This window comes from Nycticebus coucang, chromosome 17 (assembly GCF_027406575.1).
Source record: "Nycticebus coucang isolate mNycCou1 chromosome 17, mNycCou1.pri, whole genome shotgun sequence".
Classification (NCBI taxonomy): domain Eukaryota; kingdom Metazoa; phylum Chordata; class Mammalia; order Primates; family Lorisidae; genus Nycticebus; species Nycticebus coucang.
This window is the reverse complement of record NC_069796.1, coordinates 48,022,658-48,033,590: the sequence shown is the minus strand read 5'-3', so window position 1 is coordinate 48,033,590 and position 10,933 is coordinate 48,022,658. Positions and strand designations below refer to the sequence as shown.

General features: G+C 43.0%; 1 pseudogene; it reads right to left on the bottom strand.

Annotated features, from left to right (window-relative positions):
• Positions 1-1,099: 1,099 nt before the first annotated feature.
• Positions 1,100-2,532, bottom strand: LOC128568539 (SUMO-activating enzyme subunit 1-like; annotated as a pseudogene).
• Between the last annotated feature and the right edge of the window lie 8,401 nt (positions 2,533-10,933).

Below are 10,933 nucleotides of genomic sequence, written 5' to 3'. Positions count from 1 at the left end.
GAGTTGTTCCAATGTTATAGAAACACCTCTCTGCTGGTTTTGGCAACTCATCAGTTTGCCTCTTCCCCCCACCAAGTTTTAAGTTGTAAATACTGTCCAGATTCAAGAATAGTTCTGGCTATCATGTCCCAATCATAGGGAATAAGTTGCTGCTCTTCCCCCCCCCCCTTAAGCAAATAACTTTATTATCATTCCTTTTCAAAGAACAGAAGAAAATTTAGAAAACATGTAAAACACAAACAGCTGTGATTCAGGGGGTAAATGAGGAAATGACACAGCCCTTAAATGGAAGGGCCTCCACAATGGTCTGTGCTGCACCAGGGTTCTGTTAAAAGGGCATGTTCCTCCACCCCAGCCCAGAAGGAATTTGCCTTTTTAAAACAAGCTCTCTCACTAATAGCCTATAAGGCCTTACCCTAATATCTTAGAATTGGTAACAATTCCTCTCTTCAAAACGCCAGGCTGAACAAGACTATCCTAAACTAATACTCAAGAATAGCATACCCAATACCACCTGTTGTTTGTCAGGATCTCAAACTTTGGAGGAAACACATTCCGCCTGTCATGTTTTTTTTTTCTCTCTAAGGGCACCTGTCTAAATTTGGAACTGTGCTTCCACAGGTGTTTTATTAGGCCTGCACCTTATTCCCCACCTAGAGTCATGTTTCCCTTTGTATGATATCAGGTGGAGAATAAGTCAAAGAAGGTGGCAAGAGACTCCTAAGCAACAGGACATGCTTATTCCTAGAAGGTAACTCCAACAATACCCTAGGAGGCTGCTGCCCTGTGAGGAAATCAAGACAGAAAGGGGGTAGAGAGGTGTCTGAAGGTGATGACCATGTTGGGTAGCTAGGGCAGGCCTGGGGTGGTAGATAGCTTGAATAGTACTGGAATGGAGACAGCCATCCCAGCATCCTTGTGTAGCAGCTGCTGGTGACAGGAAGCCCTCCCTCCTTCCTCACAGGAAATGCTTTGCAGTGGGCCAGTGACTTCACTTGTCCTTCATCTGAAGAGGCCTTCATGGGAGGGAGGGAAAAGGGAATACGTGTGGCCACTGTGGGTCACCATCTCCAGGGCTGCCAAGCCTTAGGGTTTGGGTTCACTTGGGGCCGAGGCACTCCACAATCCCACTGCCCTTCATGCCATCAAAGAAGAAGTTGCTATGGGGAGGATCCCTTTGAGACAGAACCTTCACAATTTCTTGTGCTAAAATCCCTCCAACCACTGCACACACTGGGGTCATCTCGGAGAAACAGTACCTGACAAAGTCCTCAGGGAGCAGCTCAGGACTGACACCCAGTGAGTCAAGCACATCATTTCATATCTGCAGCAAAAACTCAGAATCTTCCCCATACATGTCACAACTGGGATCTCTTCCTTTATCTGTGTGGAATTTCAGGAGCTCTTGAAGGAGAAAGTAATCAGAAGTTGTGCACTTCAGAGCAGCCTTTGCTTTATCACTGCTCCAGTCTACCTCCAGTGTTTCTTTCACAGGGCAGAAGACCACCTTCTTTTTGACCAATGTTGTCTCAGAAGAATCAGGTTTTGCTCTCTTGGTGTCAGATCCATCTTCTACTCCTTGGCTAGCTTTGGCCACTTTGGTTTTCTCCTCTACAAACTCTTCTCCAAGATTGGCAAATGTATATCCATGGTAGCCAAAAACATCTCCTGTAAAGAATTTGATGATATTTTTGTGACAGATCTGATCAATTTTAACCATGGCATCCCTGGGTGTGAAAGTCCCTGCAATATGCCTCTAGAAAATGAGGACTGCATGCCATACTGTATTATGGCCTGTTTTAAATCTTTTAAGGTCTTAAAAATTCATATGGTGATCAAAGCATTGGCCTCCTTGAGGGTACTGCAGATTAGGAGGAATATCAGTAATGTAATAGGGAAAAGCCCTAAAGTATCTTCAAAAGTAAAATCACCTGTTTTATGACCCCCCAACAGGGTTTTCATAACAGAGTTTGTGGGAAGACTATCTTCACAGGAAGGTGCTTAGGGCAATGTTGGAGGATCTGCATTAATAGTTTTATCTGTGATGTTATTCAATTGGTCTTCTAACTGTTTGACCTGAGTCACAATAGTAGCAATTGAGGCATTTCCCTGTTTAATAGTATCTATATCACACACTTCTTCCTCTGAGGAAGAACTAAAAGAACTCTCATAAATATTGTATTTTCTCTTTTTTTGGAATTTTGTTCAGTTTATTACCCCATTTTTTACCAATAGGTGATGTACTCCTCTTTGTTGACACTAATGTAATCATTGCCAAGAACAAAAAGTCTTCCATTAGTGGTTTCCCTTGACATTTTACCAAATCCTCAGCCTCCAAGTACAGTTTTCTGATTTGACCCCAAGAGGGAAAAGTAGAATTAGTGGTTCTTGAGAGAGGCAAGGTATTACATCTTTCTTTCGTCCCCTATCTTTATCTTTCCTATCTTCCTCAAATTGAACCTTCTGCACCACCTCATTACTTTCCTCATCAGTTTCTGATTGTTGCAACTCTGCGGTCACAAAATTACCCATCATTTCCTACTATTTGCCAAAGGTCCCGCTTAGTCTGAGAGCAGTTCTCTCTTTGACTAAAAGAAATCAAAGGTTGCACTTTAACCCAAGCACAGCTCCCCCTTTGGCTAAAACTCCCCTTGCTTTCTGCCGAAGGTTTCACTTACTCTCAAATGTACTCTCTCCTGTCCGCATCCAGAATCCTGCCAACTACACCATTTGTCAATGCACATCCATTATCCCATCCTCATCACCATTATGTCAGTGCCCATTATAGAATCCTCTCACAAAGTGAATAAAAACAGCCAGGACATGGATTGAAGGTACAAGCCTGCAAGACATGGATTGAAGGTAGAAGCCTGCAAGAGTTGAGCTTTCCATCTGTGTCCCAAGAGCCCCAAGAAACCTGTCTCTAGGTCTTTTACTGAAACCTCATACAACAGGAGTGGGGGCACATGTACTAGGATCACATCTTTAATGGTTGCTGTGTGTTCTTTCTGCCCTAGCACAATTCCTATTCTGTTGCCCTACAGAATGTTACAAAGTATAACATTTGCTTGCTAATGCGCTGCTGATCTTATCTCATTAACACATGCAGCTGCTTGAGGGCTTGTATCCCGGGCGGGGAAATATCTCCAAGCTGGCTAGGAGATTGTCTTGCTCTTATTGCCTTCTTCAAGAGCTAATGGCTGCTTCTATCAGCCTGGGGCTTGGTCTCCAACAGTGTATGCTTTTGTTTGGCTTATCAAAGATCAGATGGCATGTAGAGACTGGTTTCACTTCTTATTTTCTATTGTCTTCTATATGTCTATGTCTCTATTTTTTTGCCAATACCATGCTGTTTTGATTACTGTGGCCCTGTAATGTAGCCTAAAGTCTGGTAGGGTGATGCCTCTAGCTTTGTTTTCATTACAAAGAATAGCCTTGGCTATCCAGGGTGTTTTTCTGGTTCTGTACAAAATGAAGTACTATTTTTTTTTTCAGTACTTCAAAGTATGATGTTGGCAGTATAATGGGGATTGCATTGAATCTGTAGATTTCTTTGGGTACAATAGACATTTCAACAGTGTTGATTCTTCCTAGCAAAAATCATTGTATACTCTTCCATTTTGTTATTATCTTCTGCTATTTTTTCCCCTTAGATTTCCATAATTCTCTTTGTAAATATCCTTCACCTTTTCGTTAGGTGTATTCCTAAGTATTTCATTTTCTTTGAATATACTGTGAAGTGAATTATGTCCTTGATTTAGTTTTCAACTGGCTGTTATTGCATACACAAAGGCTACTAATTTGTGGACATTGATTTTTATAGCCTGAGACATTAATGTATATTGTAATCACTTCCCTAAGTTTTTTGGTTGAGTCTCTTGGGTTTTATAAGTATAAGGACAGATCATCAGCAACAAGCAGGGTTTGACCTTCTCTGTCCTCATTTGGATGCCCTGTAGATACTTCTCTTTGCTGATTGCACTGCCAAGAATTTCCAGCAAAATATTGAATGGTGATAATGGACATTGTTTATTTTTATTTTTATTATTAAATTATAACTGTGTACATTAATGCATTTATGGGGTACAATATGCTGATTGGATATACAATGCAGAAAGCTTACATCAAACTTGTTAGCATAACCATCACCTCACTTATTTGTTGTGGTAAGATATTTATACTCTACCATTAATTGTTTTAAGTGGAGCACTGTATTATGCACATTAGATGAGGTGCCATCACATATCCTCCATCTTCCTAAACCACCCTTACCCTCTCCTTCCTTTTCCTTCTTTCTTGCTGGACTACAGTTTTGTTTTACTATTGGCATGAATGCATAGGTGATTATATAACCATTTCATTAAAGTACATTGGATACTTTTCTTCCATTCTTGATATACTTTACTAAGAAGAATAAGTTCCAGTTTTATCCAGGTAAACAAAAAAGATGTAAAGTTTCCATCTTTTTCATTGCTGCATAGTATTCCGTGGTATACATATACCCTCTTTTGTTAATCCATTCATGGGTAAATGGGTACTTGGGCTCTTCCCTGACTTGGCAATTAAGAATTGGGCTATAAAAGGAGACACAGCAAGATGGAAGCTGAGTAACAGCTTCCTTGCAACTGGGCACAGTGAATCTGGGGAGACAAGACTCCAGGCATCTCTGGCTAGTGGGATCTGCCCATAAACATCCCTTCGAGGACACAGGGAGTCAGCAAGAGACTTATGGACCTCAGGAGGAGGACAAAAGCAGTGGAAAACTGGCAAGTGGTTACGTGTATTCATTTGGTCTAATCCCACCAACAGCTATAAGTACAGCAGCAGTGAGATTGCAACCTGGAAAGACCTTACCTGTGAGCTGCTTTGGTTTTTTGGAATTGGCACTCAGTTGAACTACCTTGGGAGAACTTGGGCAAGAGTATGGAGGACTTTAAGCATTGTCTATGGTCCCAGACTGAGCTGCTGAGGCAGACAGAGCTAGTAGGGTTCGGCTGTGGGCTGTGCAGAGCCATTGTGGGAGAACTGCCCCAGCAAGCTCTGCCCTCAGAGTTTCAGAGCAAGGATCAGGTGAGAGCTAGTAATCTAGTGATGGAGCATCCTAAAGATGGGTCAGAGATGCCTGGCAGCCTTAGCCTTCAGGAGCATAAGTGAGACTGGTTTTGGCACAGTGGTTAAGTGGATAGCCACTTCAGGAGTGATCCCAGTGAGAAGCACTTTCCTGGGAAAGCTTCTGCTTAGCCAAGTTTAGCAGTTTAAAGTTTCCTTTACGTGGGCTAAGGAGAGACTTAGGCTCTCCACTTTATGCTCTTCACCCTTCAGGGTTTGAGAAATCAGCAGAGGCGTCTAGTCTCCATTTCGTACAAGTGTATCAGCATTGTGATTAATATCTCATACCCCTGAAGATCACCTATTGCCCAGACAATATTCAGCAAGATATAGATACTGCTTTTGTTGTTGTTGTTGTTTTGTTTTTTAATTTCAATGTACTTCCTATAGATTTTTCTTTTCTTTCTTCATTTTTCTAGTTTAAATATTATTTCCAATTTTTGCCTTTTTCAACAATTAGAAGTTCATTTTTGCTAGTGTTTCTACCACTATTATTTGTTTTTTTTCCCCAATTTTATTCCAAAAAGTTTTCTGTTTGCTTGTTTTGGTTTGATTTATAGCATTTTAATCTTTCCTCTCTACTTGGTAGAGGTGAGGTACTGTGTCTGAACAGGCTAGCAAAGAGCTGCTGACCTCAAGGGAACCCCCCAACCTGTAACCCCCAGAATTTGGGGGTTTTTAAGTTTGGGTCAAAGTACCCTATTGTACACCTACATTGCTCTGTCTCATTCTTTCTGTGCCCCTCTTATTTTTGTCAATATTCCCTTTTACCCACTCCCTTTCTTTTCTCATTTTTCTCCTCTCTCTCTTTTTCTTTCTTTTTCCCTTCTTGCTCTTCAACCTTCTCATGCTTCTGGTCCTGTACCAAAAGGACTCATCGAAAACCTGCTCCAGAGGCACAGCAACTTAAAGAACAAGAGAAAGTGAAAGGAAAGTTAGGGCAAGGAAACACATAAAAGAAATCACTCATGAGAAAGAATCAGCAGAAAAATCCTGGCAACATGAAAAACCAGTCCACAGCAACCCCCTCCCCGAAGGGACACTGAGTTGGCTACTGCAGAGGATTCCACCTATAAAGAAATGTTAGAAATGACAGAAAGGGAATTTAGAATACAGATGAAAACAATGATGGAAATGATGGAAACAATGAAGGAAGCTGCTGACAAAGTGGAAAATAACCAAAAGGAAATAAATAAAACAGAATTAAATAAGACATGAACAGTATGAAGAACAGAAAGGATATACCAGAGCTGAAGGAACTGAAGAAGTCAATTAGGGAACTTAAAGATGCAATAGAAAGTATCAACAACAGATTAGACTATGCACAAGAAAGAATTTCAGAGGTAGAGGACAAAGCTCTTGACATAACTCAGATATTTAAAGAGGCAGAAAAGAAGAGAGAGAAAGCAGATGTTCAATGACAGAATTATGGGACTTTATGAAGCATTCAAACATACGAGTTTAGGTATCCCAGAAGAGGAAGAAGAATGCCCCAGGGGAATGGAAGCCATACTAGAGAATAGTATAAATGAAAATTTTCCAAACACACCAAGGATTCTGACACACTTCTTTTTTTGTTTGTTTTTATTGTTGGGGATTCATTGAGGGTACAATAAGCCAGGTTACACTGATTGCAATTGTTAGGTAAAGTCCCTCTCTGACACACTTCTTTCAAAAGGATATTGGACCCCAGGTCACCTCAACTCTAACCGAGCTTCTCCGGAGACACATTGTGATGAACCTGTCCAAAGTCAAGACAAAAGAAAAGATTCTACAAGCTGCCAGGAATAAGTGCCAGTTGACCTACTGGGGAAATTCCATCAGGGTGACTGCAGACTTCTCTAATGAAACTTTCCGAGCAAGAAGACAATGGTCATCTACCTTTAATCTACTTAAACAGAACAATTTCCAGCCCAGAATTCTATATCCTGCTAAGCTAAGCTTTAAAATTAATGGAGAAATCAAATAATTTACCATATACAAACGCTGAGGAAATTTGCCACAACATGACCAGCTCTAAAGGAAATACTTCAACCTGTTCTACACACTGATCATCACAATGAATCAACAGAAAAGTAAGAACTCAGCAATTAAAGGTCAGAACCTAACTTACACACTGACGCAAAAGATAAAAACTAAGCAATGGACTCACACAAAATAAGATGAATAGAACATTACCTCACTTATCAATTATATCAGTAAATGTTAATAGCTTGAATTCCCCACTGAAGAGGCATAGATTTGCTGAATGGATTAAAAAACAAAAGCTATCCATTTGTTGTCTGCAAGAAACACACCTAGCTTCAAAAGACAAATTAAAACTCCAAGTTAAGAGTTGGAAGACAATTTTTCAGATAAATGGAATTGTCTGAAAAGAGAAGTTGCAATCTTATTTTCAGATACATGTAGATTTAAAACAACTAATGTCAAAAAATACAAAGATGATCGCTTTATATTGGTCAAGGGAAAAATACAACAAGAAGATATTTCAATTCTAAATATTTATGCACTCAAATTAAATGCTCCCAGATTTTTGAAACAGACCTTACTTAGTCTGAGCAATATGATATTCTATAATACCATACTAACAGGAGACTTTAACACTCCTCTTACAGAGGTGGACAGATCCTGCAAACAGAAATTAAACAAAGATATAAGGGACTTAAATGAGACCATAGAACAAGTGTGCTTCATAGATGCATATAGAACACTTCATCCCAAAGACAAATAATATACATTCTTCTCATCACCCCATGGAACACTCTCCAAAATTGATCATACCCTAGGACACAAAATAAACCTCAACAGAATCAAAAGAATTGAAATTGGGGAGGGAGACAAGATGGCGGACTGAAGCCAGCTTTCAACAGAGGCTCCCGTCCAGAAGGAGAGTTAAGGGACAGGAATTTAGTAAGTATCCTGGTGGACTTGAGCCTCACCAAGAGAGAAGGTTGAAGAACGCACATCAACACCGCTGAGGCAAGCTGTGATCACAAGGACGCAAACAAAAGGTACAAAATCCACCACCAAGCGGACGGGAGTCCCCCTCCCCCATGAGACCGGCTCAAGAGCCCCACAATTAAACAAGCGGGCAGAAATTAAAGGTCCTCCCACTACACCCCACGGGAGAGACCTTCTAAAAACTGGACCTAACCTCCCCTACTGGGGTGTCGTGGTGGTCTCCTGCCAGGCATAAAACTGAATAAAACTTTGGGAATCCTTCGCCGGCAACCCTCCTGGCACTCCCCTCCCGCCCACTGAGGTCTGGAGGCCTGTCCCCCAGGAGTTCGGATCCTTGGGTGATTTCTCAAGGGGAGTGGACAGTCCCCGAGTTGCGACTGGTCAGCATTGACTCTGAGGCGCGTGAGTGAGGAGAGGGCACCGGGCTGAGGGGGAGTCATGCCTCGCGGCACTTCCCTGCGGTGCAGTGCAGCAACCCTCCCCGGGCAACATTACGGGGCACAAGACTGAATAAGACTCTAGCTTCCCCGCTGAGAGCTGAGAGCCCCTACTCTCACTCGGGGTCTGAGGGCCTATCCCCCAGGAGTTCGGATCCTTGGGTGATTTCTTGAGGGGAGTGCACAATGCCTGAGCTGCATCAGGTCAGCGCTGACTCTGGGACACATGAGCGAGGAGAGGGCACTCTGCTGAGGGGAAATCAAGCATTGGTGGCACTTCCCTGCCGTGCAGTGCAGGAGCCCTCCCCCGGCCGTAGTGTTGTGTAAAACTGAATGAAACTCTAGCTTCCCCCTGCCACTCCCAATCGAGGTCTGGGGGCCTATCCCCCAAGAGTTCTGATTCTTGGGGGATCTCTTGAGGGGTGTGGACCCAGCACAAACTGCGGCCGCTCAGTGCTGACTCTGGGGCATGGGACAGAGGAGAAAAGGGTCACCTGAGTGCCCACACCAGAGCAGCAGTTCCCTGGAGGTAGATCAACAGCCGTTTTTTCTTTAATGGCAGAACGCTCACTTCTGGAAATTCTGAGGCCACATCCCCTGTCTCCCTGGGAAACCAGAGGAGGCCACCGGTGAGCGGGGGATTTCCTGACACGGCTCACAAACCCGGGAAGTTTCCAGGGCGAGGCCGACCCAGAGAGGTGATCGGACGCAAATCTCCAGCAGCAAAGACGTTTGAACTCAAAACAGCCCGTCTTCTGTACGCGATTTCGACAGGAACAGAGAAACAACCCCGCAAAGTTGTCTGTTCTGTTCTGTTAGCAGCATCCATCAGGGACAGGGCTAAGCCTGAGTGAACACCTCCTTCCCATCACCTGCATCAAGCACTCAAAGATGTCAGGCCCCATCTCCTCCTGCTAGATAGTGGCAGTCTGCGGGGGCCTGGCAGACTTCCTTGCGATTCAGGCAGGTGCAAACCCCTGGAGTGTCTGTTCGCTGCAGGCAACTGGGTTAGCCATCTGCAGAGATACCAGTGACTGGGTCCGACGGAGGGGCAAAGTGGGGAAGGAGACGTCAACCTTCCTAGACTGCTCTGTTTGCTGGGTGGCTCCTCCTGACTCCACGCTGCACTGGGGTGAGCCGTGTCAGAGGAGTCACCAGGCCCCTGTGATCCAGTTCCCAGAGACCTCTTGAACTCTCCCACCTGAGACAAGTGCCGATTGAGACAGTTGCTTTGGACCTTTTGAACTGGGCTAATAGACTGAGGATTTTTCAGGCGGTGCCCTGGGTGTGCGATTGCAGGAAGGTTTGATTCTCCTTTTCCAACTGGGGCCAGAGGTGGGTGGGCGGGGTGACTTAATTGCTGATTTTTCCACACAGCTGAGACTTCAAGCCAGAGTAGAAGTTGCAATAGGATCGAACAGAAACCAGCAGAAAACAAGACAGAACCACTTTGCCCCACCACACCAGACAGGGCCCAGTTTCTCAGGCCACAACACTGTACGGGCCCTCGATAAAACCCCAGGAGAAAAAGCAAAGGGAGTAAAATAACCATGGGGCAGAATCAGCGGAAAAACTCTGGTAACATGAATAACCAGAATAGATCAACCCCCCCAAGAAAAGATATGGCAGATGTGATTGAAGATCCCATTCATAAACAACTGGCTGAGATGTCAGAAATCGAATTCAGAATTTGGATTGCACACAAGATTAATAAAATGGAATTAGGAATTCGAGGAGAAATTCAAAAATTGTCTCAAGAGTTTAACGAACTTAAAGACAAAACCACCAAAGACTTAGACACACTGAAGCAAGAACTTACAGCCCTCAAAGATATGAAAAATACAGTAGAATCCCTCAGAAACAGAATGGAGCAAGCAGAGGAAAGGATTTCTGACATTGAAGATAAAGTCTTCGAACGCTCCCAATCTCTCAAAGAGGAAAAGAAATGGAGAGCAAAAATGGAACACTCACTCAGAGAACTCTCAGATAATTCGAAAAAAAGGAACATAAGAATTATCGGGATTACTGAGAACGATGAAGTGGCCTCCAACGGCACAGAGGCCCTTCTGCATGAAATTATGAAAGAAAATTTTCCAGACATGCCTAGAGAATCTGAAATTCAGATAGCAGACAGCTTCAGAACCCCAGCACGATTCAACCCCAATAAGTCATCCCCCAGACATATCATAATTAGCTTCACTAAAGTTAACATGAAAGAGAAGATTCTCAAAGCAGCCCGGCGAAAGAAAATTATAACGTACAAAGGTAAGAATATTAGAATAACTGCAGATCTCTCTGCTGAAACTTTTCAAGCCAGAAGAGGCTGGTCATCAAATTTTAATCTCCTAAAGCAAAAAAACTTTCAACCCAGGATCTTGTATCCAGCTAAACTGAGTTTCATCTATGATGGAGAAATTAAATACTTC